Raw genomic sequence first — 15,850 nt, forward strand, 5'->3', positions numbered from 1 at the left:
AGCTTCAGAACATCATTATGCTGATTACTTCTTACTATCATATTTGTCGAACGATTAAATTTACTTAAAAATGATAAGAAAACCTTTAAAAAGCAATCCATTCATATTTTAAATTGACCCCAACGAACAAAATATATTCATTGTTTACATTGCTTGTTTCTTAAAATATACAATTTGTCTTGCAATGAAATTTGCTTTATAACAATGACGGTGACCCACCATGAAGTTTTTCGTCCCACCAATTCAGTTTCATGTGAGTTCTTAGAAGAATAGCGTATTCAAAATTTCAAAATAGAATTTTACCAAAAACTTGAAAATTGGGATGGCCCGGAAGCCTTGTCCGGGACGCCCGACACGACTTCGTAATCCCGGATTTTTCGGGCTAGTTGGTCACACTAGGTATAAGGAGACCAGGTCTCCGTAAACGCTGCTGGGCTGCGCGGAGCAGTAGAAATTGAGATTTTCCTGCCAGCAGCCTCCGCTCCAGTTTTAGGATCCTGACTACAAATAATGAAAAAACTAAAAGTGCGAATTTTGTGATGAATTTTGGTATGTAGGGTTAGAACATTATTTGGAACAACTTGTTCAAATAACTTTTTCCGATATCTCTAACGCGAAGCAAAATAGCAAAGTAAACAAAACAGTGTAGCATGTGTAAACAATTTATGGGGAGGCTAAGCCTCCCTTGCCTCCTCTGACCAGCCGCCACTGGAAATACATAACTTGTGTTACCGAGTTCATATCTCTGGGCCACTCTGTAAATAACCGGTATAAGGACGTACATTTGAATCAATCTCACTTATAAGTGGATGTATCCTTGAATCTGTTACGAACAACAAATTGTGACCTAGGAAAACGCTAATATTATTACATTGTCACAACAAATCTCACATTCACAAACAATTCCTTCAAGATTATAAAAAAATAGTGTTGACGATGCGTAAAATTCGTTAGAACACGCGAAATTTGAAAGTTTTTAACATAACATCTCCAAAACGGTACAAGGTACATAGTGTAGAATTTAAATGAAGCTGGTGTGGATTTAACTGAGCTGTAAGTATAAAGGTTGTTAAAATTGTAAGATAAGGAAATTCATAAAAAATATTTATAGTTCAATTTAATAATAGTTGACGCAAGGAACTAGAGATAAGTATACTTGTTTACTGTAAATTGTGCCTAGATATACAACTAACTTAATCATAATAGCAGAATAGTTTTAAAACGAGATAGTCCCCGGGAGTTGATTGTATAAACTCTAATATCGAAGCAAAAAACTACTTAGTAGTAGGTACAGTCGAACCCGCTTATTAGAATCCCTGTTATAGGAATATCCCGGTTTATGGAATATAAATTCAAGTTCCCGAAACATTTCTATTTACTCCTTAATAAATTTATCTGTTTATTGGAATAGGATCTAACTAGATAATACCGCTTATTAGCATATTTTGCAGGTCAAAGAATATTTTTTTTACAATTTAGTAAAAATTTAAATTATGTTTGGTATTATGGTTTGTCGTCAACGGCCGGTAGTGCTGGATTAGATATTATTAGGGTAATAAATATTTATTACTTTGTTACGAATACCAATTCGATCTTTAGCATGGCCGACAAATGCATGGGTCATAAAATAATTTTTATTTGTCTACACAAAGGCACTGTTACCTGTTATAAAATTGTTAGAAGCAGTTTATTTAGAATTCACTCAGAGAGTAGGCTACTTGTTTACAAGATGCGACTTATGGCTTTGTTAAATTCGAAAAGAAGGGAAAAGAACAAGAATGTAACAATCCATTTCTTGACGCCAATAAAACTTCTATTCAACCAATGGATTAAGGATTAAGGATGACCACACGGATTAACAACGAAAAAGCTATAATTACCAATAATTTCTCAAGAAAAAAAAAAGTAATTTTACATATCTACATATCTACATATTGCATATGTTACAGTTCAAGTTGATTATCCAGTTGGAGTTGACTCCAACTAGTTGGAGTCGACTCTGGTTTCAGTAAAAGTTGATTATAAATATAAAATGAAGATTTATATTCAACATTTACTAGTAAAAGTAGACTCCAACTAGGAAAAGTATACTCTTCCCAATGCCATTTAGTAAAAGTTGATTCTGATTCACACAAACAGCCGATTCTAGAAATTAAATTAATGTTACTGAATATGTTCAAATTAGTCTAGACGGTGTCGTCGTCCCCGTTAGTGAAATTACTCCGATTCGAATTTTTTGCACAAACTTACTCAAAAAGAGGTCCTTATAACAAATCTACTGGGTGCCAGGCAGTACCTTGATCGATAAATTGTTTAAACAATTTTTTTAGACAAATTTACAAAAATAATTTTTTCACTTCGAACAATTTTTTTTAGATCATTTGAGTTATTCTGAGCAAAAAAAGGTATTTTGTGATTTTTCTCTAAAATTGATTGTTGTCGAGTTATACGCGATTTAAAATTTGAAAAATGCAAAAATAGCCATTTTCAAGGCTTAATAACTCGGTTAAAATCCATTATTATGAAAGTCAGAAAGTGACCAAATCAAAGTTTATAGCCCCCTATACAAGATCCATCAGAAATTTTTGTCACTATTTTATTACTAAGCTTTATCTTTAATTATTAACAATGAGCGCTAAGTGCGTATTAGGCGGCCGACAATGGTGAGTGCTAAAGAGATGCACCATTTGGGCCGTCCAATGGTGAATCTCACTCGCACTCACATTGACGGCCGCCTCAATACGCGCTTAGCGCTCATTGTTGATAATTAGAAATAATATCTCATTAATGAAATAATGACAAAAATTTCTTCAGGATCTTATAGAGGTAGCTTTAATCTTTGATTTTTTTTAGTTTCTGACTTTCATAATATACAGTGAGCACGTAAAGGTTGGAATAAATTCATTTTCTCGCGAATGGACGATTTTAGAAAGAAATCCCGAAACAGGTCAATTTTTATTTTTAAATTACGACTTTTTGGCATATATACCATACTACTGACGTCACCCATCTGGGCGTGATGACGTCATCGATGATTTTTTTAAATGGGAATAGGGGTTTTGTGATAGCTCATTTGAAAGGTAATTCAATTCTCTATTCAATAATATACCTAATAACATAATTTTTTATACAGGTGCCCAATTTTTTTTATTTTTTTGATTAAATTTACTGACATAAAAAGAAGAATGCAAGTAATTTATTTAATTCAAAATACATTTTACTGCTCTTATAAAACAGAATAAAATGTTTATTTGAAAAATAATCATTGCTTTTCGCTTAAATTAAATGTTCAAACTGTCAAGAGGAAGGTGGGTGGCTGCTTTAATACTGAATTTAAGCAAAAAACAATATTTTTATTTGTCAAATGCACATTATTTCCTGTTTTCTGATAGGAGTAAAAAGTATTATGAGTGAAATAAATTACACACATTCTTCTTTTTGTCAAAAAATTTAATTCAAAAAAAATATTTTTTTGGACACCCTGTATAAATAATAATGTTAATGTTTATATTACTGAATAGAAAATTGAATTACCTTTTAAATGAGCTATCACATGACCCCTATTCTCATTTAAAAAAACGTAGATGACGTCATCACGCCCAGACGGGTGACGTCACTAGTATGATATATATGCCAAAAAGGCGCAATATAAAAATAAAAATGGACCTGTTTCGGGATTTTTTTCCAAAATCGTCAATTCTCGAGAAAATGAATTTATTCCAACCTTTACGTGCTCACTGTATAATATCGTATAACTTTTTGCTTTTCGGACAGTTCCGGCGCCAATTACATATTTAACCCTGTTTCAAGTAACTAATGTCGATGTACACTAGCCCAGGGGGCCCGACGGCTTAACGTGCTCTCCGAGGCACGGTGAGTGGGCTCGTGTCATTATTGGAAATGAAAATGGTTTGTCTTTGGCAGGGCTCGAACCCACGTGCACTGGCGTATGAGGCCAGCGATTATGCCGTTACTCCACGGCCGCTCGCTTAATATTTTCAAAGTTATATAAATTTGAAAAAAAAAATTATTACTTAAATGGAGCGGCGGATAAAACGGAACGGCGGATAAATGAAGGGCGGATAACCGAGACTCTACTGTATATTCTGTTCTGTATGATCTGCAAGAAAAGCTTTAGAATGTTATTTAATAGACTTATAAGGCGGAAGTCCTGGCATAATTTGGCATTATTCTTTTTAGGTAGTGGTATGAAGACTGATTCAAGCCATGTTTTAGGGATAGTTCCTGTATTGTAAACATTATTAAATAGTCCAAGAAGAAGGTCTAAGTTTTCTCGTTGATTAACTTCAACAGCTCAGCTGGTTTTTTATCCTACAGATTTGTTGTTTTTTAGTTGACGTAAAACATATTTCAGTTCGGACTTCAGTATTGGAAGACCTTCATCGTTTTCGGTATTTAATGTAGGAGGTTCTCTGATGTGATAGAAGAGTTCCTTTATATAGTCTTCCCACATGTTTATTTGTTCTTCAGGGCTTGAAATCAGTTTGCCTTGATTAGATTATTTAGTCCTTGTAAATATGTCGTGCCTGTGAATTCTTGAGTTTCTTATACAGATGGAAGTCATCATGTTTTTTATATAAGTTTTCGATTTCTTCACATTGTTCTGTTATCCATTTTTTTTGCAATTTTTATTTTTTGTTTAATGGTTCTATTTAATGCTTTGTACATTGCTTTGTGCTGTTTGAATTTTCTTCTTTTATCCATTAAATCCAATATTTCCTCTGTCATCCATCTTTGCTTCCGTGGTTGCTGTTTTGTGAGCATTTCAGTTGCCGTTGCAAGGGCGAGTCGGATTTCCTCCCGAAGGCGAAAGTTAAGGATGTTTAATTATATGAAAGTGTGCTAAAAAACAATGCGAAAAATTAAAAGCCATTTAAAATACATTGTTACTTCAGACACACTTTAAGCCCTTCATGTACTGCTATCTATATTTACAATTTTCACACAATAAAACCTTTACTTACAAAATATGAGATAAAGTAGATAAAAATTATTTTTTTAAATTTAACAAAAATTGGTTAAACAATTTGTCGACCGCGGTACCGCGTGACACCCTGTGTATTTGTTATAAGGATTGTTATACGGATGTATTTCTTTGAGTAAGTTTGTGCAAAAAATCGAATCAGAATAATTAACCTAACGGGGACGACGTTACAGACTCTACTAATAAGTAGTTAAAACGGTCAAGACAAAGAAACGCAGACTCATCAAAAATGCACTTGAGATTCTCGTATAATCAACATTTACTGAATCGATCCAGGAGGAGTCAACTCCAACTAGTACAAGTTGATTTAAATTTTTAAAATCAACTTTTACTGCTCGTTTCAGTTGGAGTTGACTCCAACTAGTTGGAGTCGACTCTAACTGAGAATCAACTTGAACTGTAACACATACATTTCATATTAATTACCTAATGTATTCATTCACATACATATAATGTAATTTGGTATTTAACACATACATAGATAAGTACTAGTTACACTACTGTATTATTGACGTAAAAAGACCTAAAACAATTTACATACACTGATTATGTACGTACATATATGATATACATATTGGCATAGTATGTAATAAAACTACATATTGGCATAGTATGTAAAACTACACATTGGCATAGTATGTAAATAATATTATTACGTATATTCGGTAACACTTATTTCGACTAGCCACCAATGATCGGTTATTAGAATATCCCGGTTATAAGAATATTTTTGCCTTGCACAAAGGCTATTCCAATAAGCGGGTTCGACGTTAAGTAAAATTTTAAAAATCGAAATGGATTACAAAAATGTGTTTAAAAAGTTTTCGGACCTATCAGTCCATCATCAGTGAACTCTTGTACTTGCTTAATAGCCCCAGAACCAAACAGTGGTTAAATTTAGACTTCAATTTATATTAAATTGTAAAAGTGAAAGGGCTTAAAGCCGATATAAATGGATACTTTCCTGGAACATGAAGAATCCCTACACGAAAACTTAAACAATCATTGGTCTTCTGACGTCTGCAAAGTGAAAGTCACTTGTCAGACCAGTGGCGTACTGAGCATGGTTCCGTGGGCTCTAACCCAATTTTTGCTCCTTTTTTCTAATTTGATGGGAACATTTTGAACTACACAAATGTATAATACTAGAAAATGTAACTGCTTAATATATTTTTATTTTTGTGTAGGTACAATACTTATAAATAAAAACTAAGAATCAGGGCCTATTTACCACTAGGCCCTTGAGGCCCCTTCCTCAGACCCGCATTTTAATAGGGCCCGAAAAGATCATCAAAAGAAAAATTTTATTGCGAAACCAAAATAAATTTTTAAAATTATTTCATTTTACGAACAGGAAATGATATACATGAAATGAACAATAAGAGTTATATGCATAAACCATAAAAATGTTCTTATCATAAAACTGCAATAAGGGTAGGTAGATTGCCTTGTCGGCAATGTCGGCATAATTATCAATAAGTAAATTTGTTAGACACCACTCCGAAGGATTAACAAGAGGTAAGATTAATAATAGGTATTGTCACGTTTTGTCATAATATTTATTCAAAATGAACTTTTAAATTTAATAAATAGTTATATTTTAATGCAGTTTTCCGCAAAGATATAGTATTGCTTGCTCGTGTTATTTTTCAGTCCTGTGATTTTTAAGTTAGGTCAGTTAATCTATCCATTAATCATTTAGTCGTTTTATTGAATTTCTTAAAAAACTTATTTTTCTTTGCTATATTAATCGTTTCGTTATTATCATGAGTTACAAACATTTAAGTGGCAGTGAAAAACGGAAAAGCAAAAACTAAGAGAACAAGAACGGCATGCACAAAAAGATGCAATATTATCATAGTTTACATCCCACAACAGTGCTCAAAAAGGAAGTTCGTCCTCCCATCCTGTTGCTGATCAATTTATAGTGACTAGTAAAAGTGATAGTGAAAATAAATTATGTGATGAAGGGCGAGTTGCAATCAATGAAAATGATGACTCCACTGTTAATTTTCAAGTGACTTCACCTGGTACATGTACATCTCCGTCATCTGCTATAGACAACAATAATGTAAGTAACTCTTTTCCTAGCGATTAGGGAATTGGCCAAAACATTCAAATCTTGAATTTCAACAATATTTTATAAATAATCGACCGAATCAAAATATTGATAAAATTGGTGAGTGTGTTATACACACAATTAGTCATTAGATAATGGGGATATTATAGACACAATTAGTCATTAGATAATAATTAGGACACAATTAGATAATAATAAAACCAGACATTGGCAAAGTGCGATGTTTTATAAAAAGAAAGCTAATGGGGAAAAATTGTTCGCGAGTGGTTACTGTATATGTTAGTGTTAGTGTAAATGTTGCCGTGTTTATTGTTACGTTTGTAAACTGTTTTATACGAAAATTGTTCTTCTAACTTCCGACCTTCCTATGGGTATAATGACTGAAAAATGTCAATAGGACCGTTATTCAACATGAGCGATCTGCGAGCATATTTCCTCAATTGGTACGTTAGTCAAGAGAAGTAAGTACAGCAGGAAGCAGGGCAAATTGTGTCATTAATGGAAAAATATTTAGAAGAAAAGGAACATTGGAGAAATGTTCTTGTGCGTCCCTTGACGCAGATGTGTGTCCCTTTTTTTTCGAAACCCTGAAAAAACTAGTTAATATTCTTGAAAAATTTTAACGCACAATAAACGACTACATCATTACCGAGGGCCGAAAATCCCTTTTAACAAATGATCTAACTTATTTATAAATGTATCATACATAATATGTATATGCAATTTGAGAATCTATTTTGTTCATTTGTTAAAAGCTGTTTTAGTTTTACGATATTAAGGTTTTTAATTATGACTGGAAATTTAGATGTAGAAAATTTTTGAGTTTCATTATTGTTTATAAAAACAGCTGGAGTAAAGTGATCAGTCATGTCAGTATGAAAAACGATAGGATTAATATTAATTTACTATTTTAAATAAGTTTGAGTTTTTATAAATATATGATGATTTATATTTAATGTTGAACTATTTTAAATGGGAAATAAGCCACAATTTTACCAAAAAAATGAATTTATTAACGTTTCGACGCCCAAGTCGGGTTTTTTTTGGTAAAATTGTGGCTTATTTCCCATTTAAAATAGTTCATTATAGAAATGCCACAAGTAAATAGCTTCAGAACAATATTTAATGTTCATTAAAAACTTTTGATATACAATGGAACGAGGGCTCGCAGATTTATCGGTACGCTACTGTGTCAGATTTTCACTGTACTTTAACTGCACTGTGCAGTTGTGCAGTAACACTGACTTTCACTTTGCAGACGTCACTAGACCAGGATGGTTGTTTAAATTTTCGTGTAGGGATTCTTCATGTTCCCGAAGAGTATCCATTAACATCGGCTTTAAGCCTTTCCAATTTTACAATTTAACAATGTAAATTGAAGTTTAAGTTTAACCACTGTTTGGTTCTGGGGCTATTAAGCAAGTACAAGAGTTCACTGATTATGGACTGATAGATCCGAAAACGTTTTGAACACATTTATGTAATCCATTTGGATTTTTAAAATTTTAATTAAACGATGTTTGTTAATGCGGTGCAAGTGACCTTGAGGGTTTCAGTTAAATATGTTCAGTTATATTCATTACAATCATATTCTTCTCTTGGCAGAAGAGAATCAGCATTTCTTTTCTTTCGTGGCCTGTGCAGTCCCGGATTAAGAATCTTGAGGCCCCTAGGTAACCCAAAGTAGGAGGACCCTTAAGAAACTTTTGTCTTTTCCCTCCAAAACCTCGGATATCTCATCCATCTCCGAGCGGTATTCCTTTAATATACTAGTGGACATTTTGTAGATTTAAACTTAAATTTTTGTTTCATTTGTTGCTTGAAGAGATAAAACAAAGAAATATATTTCTATATATAATGTTTATAATTTTGCTTAAATTTTGCAATAAAAAATATATTAAGATAAAAAAGGGTTCAAGGCAGGTTTTGTTTATATTCGATTCAGAGTTGGACTACCATCTCCATATAGTAACTATTTCAGCATCCTTATGCATCATCAGTGAAGATTATGCAGTCACAACTCTGAAGGGAATACAAACATTCTGCCTCTTTTAAAGCAAACCATCGCGATGCGATGAACCCGCCTTTTGAGACGCAATACAGCGACATCTCTCGTATTACGAGGAAAACGAAAAGCCCTAGATACAAAGTTTACTACTTTTTAAACAATTAGAATAATTGAAATAAAAATATAATAAACAATATTTTAAATCCAAGACTTTTCGTTAATAAACTGCTTTCTGGCTGCATCCCATATCTCCGGATTTTACAATATATAATCACATAGAGACGACGAAATAGGAGAAAGCAAATAGAGGACACTTAGGCCACGCATTTACCTTCTCTTCGTCTAGGAAAAGGACCGAAAGACAGTTTCTAAATACTCACAAATTGAGTAAAAATGAAAAAGATAAAAAAGGGTTCAAGGCAGGTTTTGTTTATATTCGATTCAGAGTTGGACTACCATCTCCATATAGTAACTATTTCAGCATCCTTATGCTGAAAATATTGTTTATTATATTTTTATTTCAATTATTCTAATTGTTTAAAAAGTAGTAAACTTTGTATCTAGGGCTTTTCGTTTTCCTCGTAATACGAGAGATGTCGCTGTATTGCGTCTCAAAAGGCGGGTTCATCGCATCGCGATGGTTTGCTTTAAAAGAGGCAGAATGTTTGTATTCCCTTCAGAGTTGTGACTGCATAATCTTCACTGATGATGCATAAGGATGCTGAAATAGTTACTATATGGAGATGGTAGTCCAACTCTGAATCGAATATAAACAAAACCTGCCTTGAACCCTTTTTTATCTTTTTCATTTTTACTCAATTTGTGAGTATTTAGAAACTGTCTTTCGGTCCTTTTCCTAGACGAAGAGAAGGTAAATGCGTGGCCTAAGTGTCCTCTATTTGCTTTCTCCTATTTCGTCGTCTCTATGTGATTATATATTGTAAAATCCGGAGATATGGGATGCAGCCAGAAAGCAGTTTATTAACGAAAAGTCTTGGATTTAAAATATTGTTTATTATATTTTTATTTCAATTATTCTAATTGTTTAAAAAGTAGTAAACTTTGTATCTAGGGCTTTTCGTTTTCCTCGTAATAAAAAAATATATTGTTAAAGTTATCAATAAACGAACGATTCATTTTAAAGTAGGTGTAATAATTTTTCTAATAATGAAAAAAAAACGAAGAAGGTCGTAGAAAAAGTATAGTATTCTACTCATATGTACTGGCTATTACTCACTCTGATAAATAACGACACTTGCCTTCGGCTCGTGTCGCAAACTTCATCATCGTGAGTAATACCCATCATTACATTCTCGTTGAATAATATACTTTTACTTATTACGTAATTATGGAATAATAAATACTTATGGATTCAATTTAGTTTAAGTTTTCAAAACCTTATAATTAGTATAAAGCAACATATCTAAGTTTCATAGAAACAAAACTACTTAAAATATCTTCAACTTCCAAATTTTCGAGCACATCATCAGACCGTTCGCCTGTTGCATTTGTAATCATTAGCCTAAGATAAACCTTACAAGCTACTGACAAATTTCGAAACTTCGATTCTAATTAATTTGTTCTCCTATAGCCCAAATAACCCAAAAATACTATGAAGCAGGAATAAATTGTTTTTGCTACAATTCCAGAAGATGGACTATAAAATATTTGAACTGCATTAGTTTTCATGTAGTTTTGAAGCACACTCCTTTATTTGAGTATCACTCAGTTTTGAAAAAAAAACACATAAAACACCAAATACTGGAGTTACTGACTCATAAGATGTCAACTGATGACTCAGCTCAATAACTAGCTTATCCAAAATTGGTAGATTCGTTTCAACCTTTAACTTTTCTCCACCCTGTAGACAGCGTTAATGAGTTTTAAAATTGTTGTCCAAAACTCATTCGTTATGAATGTTTCTGTTTTGACATTTCTTTCAACAAACTAACAAACACTTAGCCTCATTAACTGTTTCAGCTTTCTGATTAGGGTCTTCAGCGAGAGTATGAACAGCAGATTTGAAGGCGTTATAACCTTTAGACTTTAGACACAGCTCTTGTCGCATCAGCCCTTGCAGTCCATCAAGTGCTGCTTGTTCCTTTAAGGACAAGGTTTAGATCGTGGCGAATGAGATCGTTTAGTTGAGTTTCATTTAAGATTTCTTAAGTAACTTCCTAAAGGTGGGTCGAGGCTGAAAAAAAGTTGTACACGGACTAAACAAATCCAAAATACGGTATTACTCCAAAATCCAAAATACGGGTCCAACGCAACTTTTAGCAGCACTTACTCCAACTAAAGCGAGTAAAAAAATGTAAATAGTTAATTTGTTAATCTTAGATGAATAAACCTGGAGACCATTGTATTTGCCTAGCATGTAGCGAAATGCGTGGGTAATGAAGGAGAGGATAGCGAGGGGGCGTTGACTCATTTCTTACTCTTGCTCTTACTACTTTTCTAAGAAACTGTGCAGACTGATAGGCAGTAGGTGTTCTTTCTACCAAACGGTATTCATTACCGACTTATTCTCACATCACAGGCTTTCTATGTAAACAAAAGTATGCATTCTAATGATGTTTTATACGCCCACCATCACCTTTATGGTATTGCGCTATATTTGAATTTTTCAACATAAGAATAACATGATCTATAATTTTTATTTAAATTTAATTATTATTTTTTCATTTTGGGCCCTGCGATGTCCCTTTTTGAGGCCGAGGCACCTAGGCAACTGCCTAATTGGTTAATCCGGCACTGGGCCTGTGCCAAGATCTTATGTTCCCACAATATCTTCGATTGTACATTTTGGCGTCGGCGTAGCTAAGTGGTAGTGTGCTTGGCTCGCGTGCCGGAGTTCAAATCCTACAGCCGGCAAGAACAACTATGCATTTTTAAAATGTTTATGGGCCCCAGGTCGACTGAGCCTGAATAAAATGAGTACCTTGGGTAAAATCAGGGGTAATAATAGGCGGTTGAAGCGTAGCACTGGCCCTGTTACCTTCCTTGTATACCGTAGGCCCTAGATATAGCAGACTACCCTGCTATACTCCCAAAGCCACAGCGGTATAAAACGGGAGACAATTTACTATTTACTATTACTATTTATTATTACATTTTGGCGTTATAATTACCTATGATAATATCTATCTATCTAATTAGCCTTCTACGATCCATTTTTTGACATAAGCCTCCCCAATCCTTTTCTATTCTTCTCTCTCTGTCGCTACAGTTATCCGCCAAGAGCCCACGTGCTTCTTGATGTCATCTGCCCATCTCATTTGGGGCCTTACTCTGCTTCGTTTATATTCACACGGTCTCCAATTTATAAGAATTTTGTTCCATCGGTCTTCTTTTATCTTATATTGTGTCCGGCAAATCTCCATTTCAATTTTGCAATTTGTCTAACATCTCTAACTTTGGTTATCTCTCTTATCCACTCGTTTCTCTTTTTATCCATTATAGACCGGTCTAGTTAGACTTAAAAATAGGAGTGAGGCTACAATAATTACCATCAAGCTGAAAATTGGCAGGATTGTTCAAAATACCATCATAAATGAAATCTAAAAAGTCCTCATAAATCCGACCCGTGCTAAAAAATTTACGCGGGGTCAAAGGTCACCAAATATGGTTTTTAGCGATTTTCAGCGAAACGGTAAGTTTTATTGTAAAATTAGCTGTAACAAAAAATGTAGGTTAGATAATCATCTATACAAAATATCTTGATAGTTTTTTCCTAAGAGCCACTGTTTTTGAGATACAACGATTCAAAGAGTTGAAAGACTTCTAATCGTCATAATATATATTATGTATTAGTACACCAGGTATATACATCACTGAAGCTGTAATACAAGTAAACATAATATTCTATCGGTCAACTTAACTTATATTACACATAATAATATAAGATTATAAATATGATAATGTTTCTACTATACAGCTTGCGGTCTACCGAGGGATGCAATGTATAAGCTGTATTATATTACGGTGCCAACAAAAAAATCTTTACAAAGTGAATGTAACGCGAAAATAATAAGAATTATTTGAATTTTACGGCTTTATCCCAACAAAAATAGTAAATTGATATGAAAAAGTATTAACTTATAATAATTCTTTTTGTTTATGCGCCTTAGTTCAATTTGTAAAGATGGGTTTTGTCGGAATAAACACGTTCGTCGGCTAATCTAATCACCCTACCTATTCTTTTCTCAGAAGGGTTTGAACAATGTATCTGTATTATTGTTTCAACGAATGAGTATTACTGCGGCATTTCAAAATGAAATTGAAGAATATTTTGGCTATGAATTGGCTCCATACCCCTTATCATTGTTTGACGACATTGGAATGCGTAAAACACAAAAGTCTGCCATTTACGATTATTTTCAGAAGGTTAATATTAATATTAACAACATAAAAGCGACATACATCATTGATGGAGGATATCTATTACATCGCATTGTGTGGGATAGCGAAGAAACATTCAACGTTATCTTAGATAAATACGTTCAGTCTGTACGGTGTCATTTTGGTCCCAGAGTTACTGTCGTATTTGATGGCTATAATAATTTTACGAGAAACATTAAAGCTGCAGAACAACGTCGTAGAACTTCAGCAACATCTTCATCTTCTAATATTTTATTTGATCAATCTATGACAGTATCTACCACTCAACAGAAATTTCTTGCAAATACTCACAACCAATCTCGGTTCATTTCAATGCTGAAAGATAAGTTTATTGCTAAAAATATATCGGTAAAACAAGCTAATAATGATGCTGACGTAATGATAATTGAAACAGCCATTGAGCAATTCCATTTAACAAATACAACTATTGTTGTAGATGAAGATGTAGACTTGCTCGTATTACTCACTGGTAGAACTCCAATCGAAAAAATTATCTTTTTTTTAAAACCTGGAAAAGCTCAACACCAATCGCAAATATATTCATCGAAAAGTTTATCTACTTTTGCAAAATGTCAAAATCATATATAGTCCGTTCGCTAAACTCAGACACAATTGGCTAGTAATTTTAGAAAATAATTTTGCCAATTTGATAAAATTGGTAAACAAATAATTACTAAATAGTTAATAATTACTAAATAGTTAGTAATTTTACCAAGTTTGGCAAAATTGGCCAAAAACAAAAAAATTACCCACTAAAATCACTAGCCAGTTGTGTCTGAGTTTAGCGAACAGACTATACTATTGTTACACGCAATAACTAATTCAACTCCACAAGAAGTTATTTCCAACGGAATTAGCTTTCTTCTCTCTATGTATGGAGCGCCTAAGAAAACTACGTGCTTAGATAAGTTTCGATATGCATGTTTTTTTAAAAGTACTCGAAACAAAAAACAAGTGCAGTTATCTTGTCTTCCTCCAACCTCAGCGGCTGCTCATCAACATCTTTTTCGGGTATATTACCAAGTTCAAGTGTGGCTTGGTTATCAGCTTGATCCAAAAGACTGGGGATGGAAATTAGTCGACAGTTCATTAGAACCAATTCAAATTTTACTCTCCCCTGCGCCGGAAAAACTCCTGAAAACAATTTTTTGCAACTGTAAAAAGGGATGTAGCGCTAAATGTGGTTGAAAAAAGTTGGACTGTTTTGTTCGGTAGCATGCACTAATTGTCAAAACCGGTCGTGCTCCAATGTTGAATCACCAACAATTGAGGATTCATTTGATTCTATCGAGGAGCCATGCGATGTGTCATTATTGGGACAATTTGCTTGCACCCAGGATGAACAAGAAGAAGAAGAAGAAGAAGAAGAACTAGAAGATGAAGAAGAGGAAGAAGAACAATGAGAAGAAGAACAAGGGAAGCAGAAGTATTAGAAAATTGTGAACCAGTTTGATAAATTTCCCTTTTTTTAATTTATACCTACCGCTTTATATAACTTTTATCATTTTTAACCCTTGCCAATATCAATTATTAAATAGCTTTAAATTAAACAGAATCATAACAGATCCGTGGAATAGGCCTACTGCGGAAACCACGTTAAAAAATCGCGCTAAGTACACTACTTGAAAGGTGGTGTGGAAACGTGTGCGCATATTATGACGATTACCACTTTTTTAATCGTTATATCTCAAAAACGGTGGCTCTTAGGAAAAAAGTAAACAGGCATTTTTTATAGATAATTATCTAGTCTACATTTTTTGTTAGAACTAATTATACGATAAAACTTACCGTTTTGCTGAAAATCGCTAAAAACCACATTTGGTGACCTTTGACCCCGCGTAAAATTTTTAGCACGGGTCGGATTTATGAGGACTTTTTAGATTTCATTTATGATGGTATTTTGAACAATCCTGCCAATTTTCAGCTTGATGGTAATTTTTGTAGCCTCGGATGCGTAAGTTGACCGGAGTATTAGTCTTATGTTCAACTATTCCATTGCTTGTGGGTTTTTATGATTTTGTCCATGTTTTCTTTTGTAAACGTCCACGTTTGGGAACCTAAGTGAGAACAGGGAGTATGCATTGATTGTATACCTTGGTCTTAAGATGTGGATATCTTTTGTTTTTAAGGAAGTATCTTAGTTTTTCAAATGCCGCCCATGCCAGTGCCATGCCAGTCTGATTATGATAATATAGTATTTTTATAATCTGTCTTAATAATACACTTATCTGCATTAAAAAAATTAAACAAAAATATTAGGTGAGACACTGGTAATTAGCTAGACAAACGAACTATACTCATCATTAAGATGCGCCTCTCAAATTACATAATCAAAATAATAAAATAAAAAGACGTG

The 15,850-nt window shown here is 33.5% G+C and overlaps 1 protein-coding gene across 3 annotated transcripts in view; it reads left to right on the plus strand.

The window, feature by feature from the left end:
• Nucleotides 1-776: 776 nt before the first annotated feature.
• Nucleotides 777-15,850, plus strand: part of LOC114347172 (probable cytochrome P450 6a13) — a 152,453-nt gene continuing 137,379 nt past the window's right edge. The window contains exon 1 of one of the 3 annotated variants that reach the window (XM_050649929.1): nucleotides 777-1,053. The gene's annotated coding sequence lies outside the window, so the exon portion shown is untranslated. The remainder of the gene's footprint in view (nucleotides 1,054-15,850) is intronic. The other 2 variants (XM_050649928.1, XM_050649926.1) reach the window with 2 other exon arrangements.

This window comes from Diabrotica virgifera, chromosome 4, assembly GCF_917563875.1.
Source record: "Diabrotica virgifera virgifera chromosome 4, PGI_DIABVI_V3a".
NCBI classification, from domain to species: Eukaryota; Metazoa; Arthropoda; class Insecta; order Coleoptera; family Chrysomelidae; genus Diabrotica; species Diabrotica virgifera.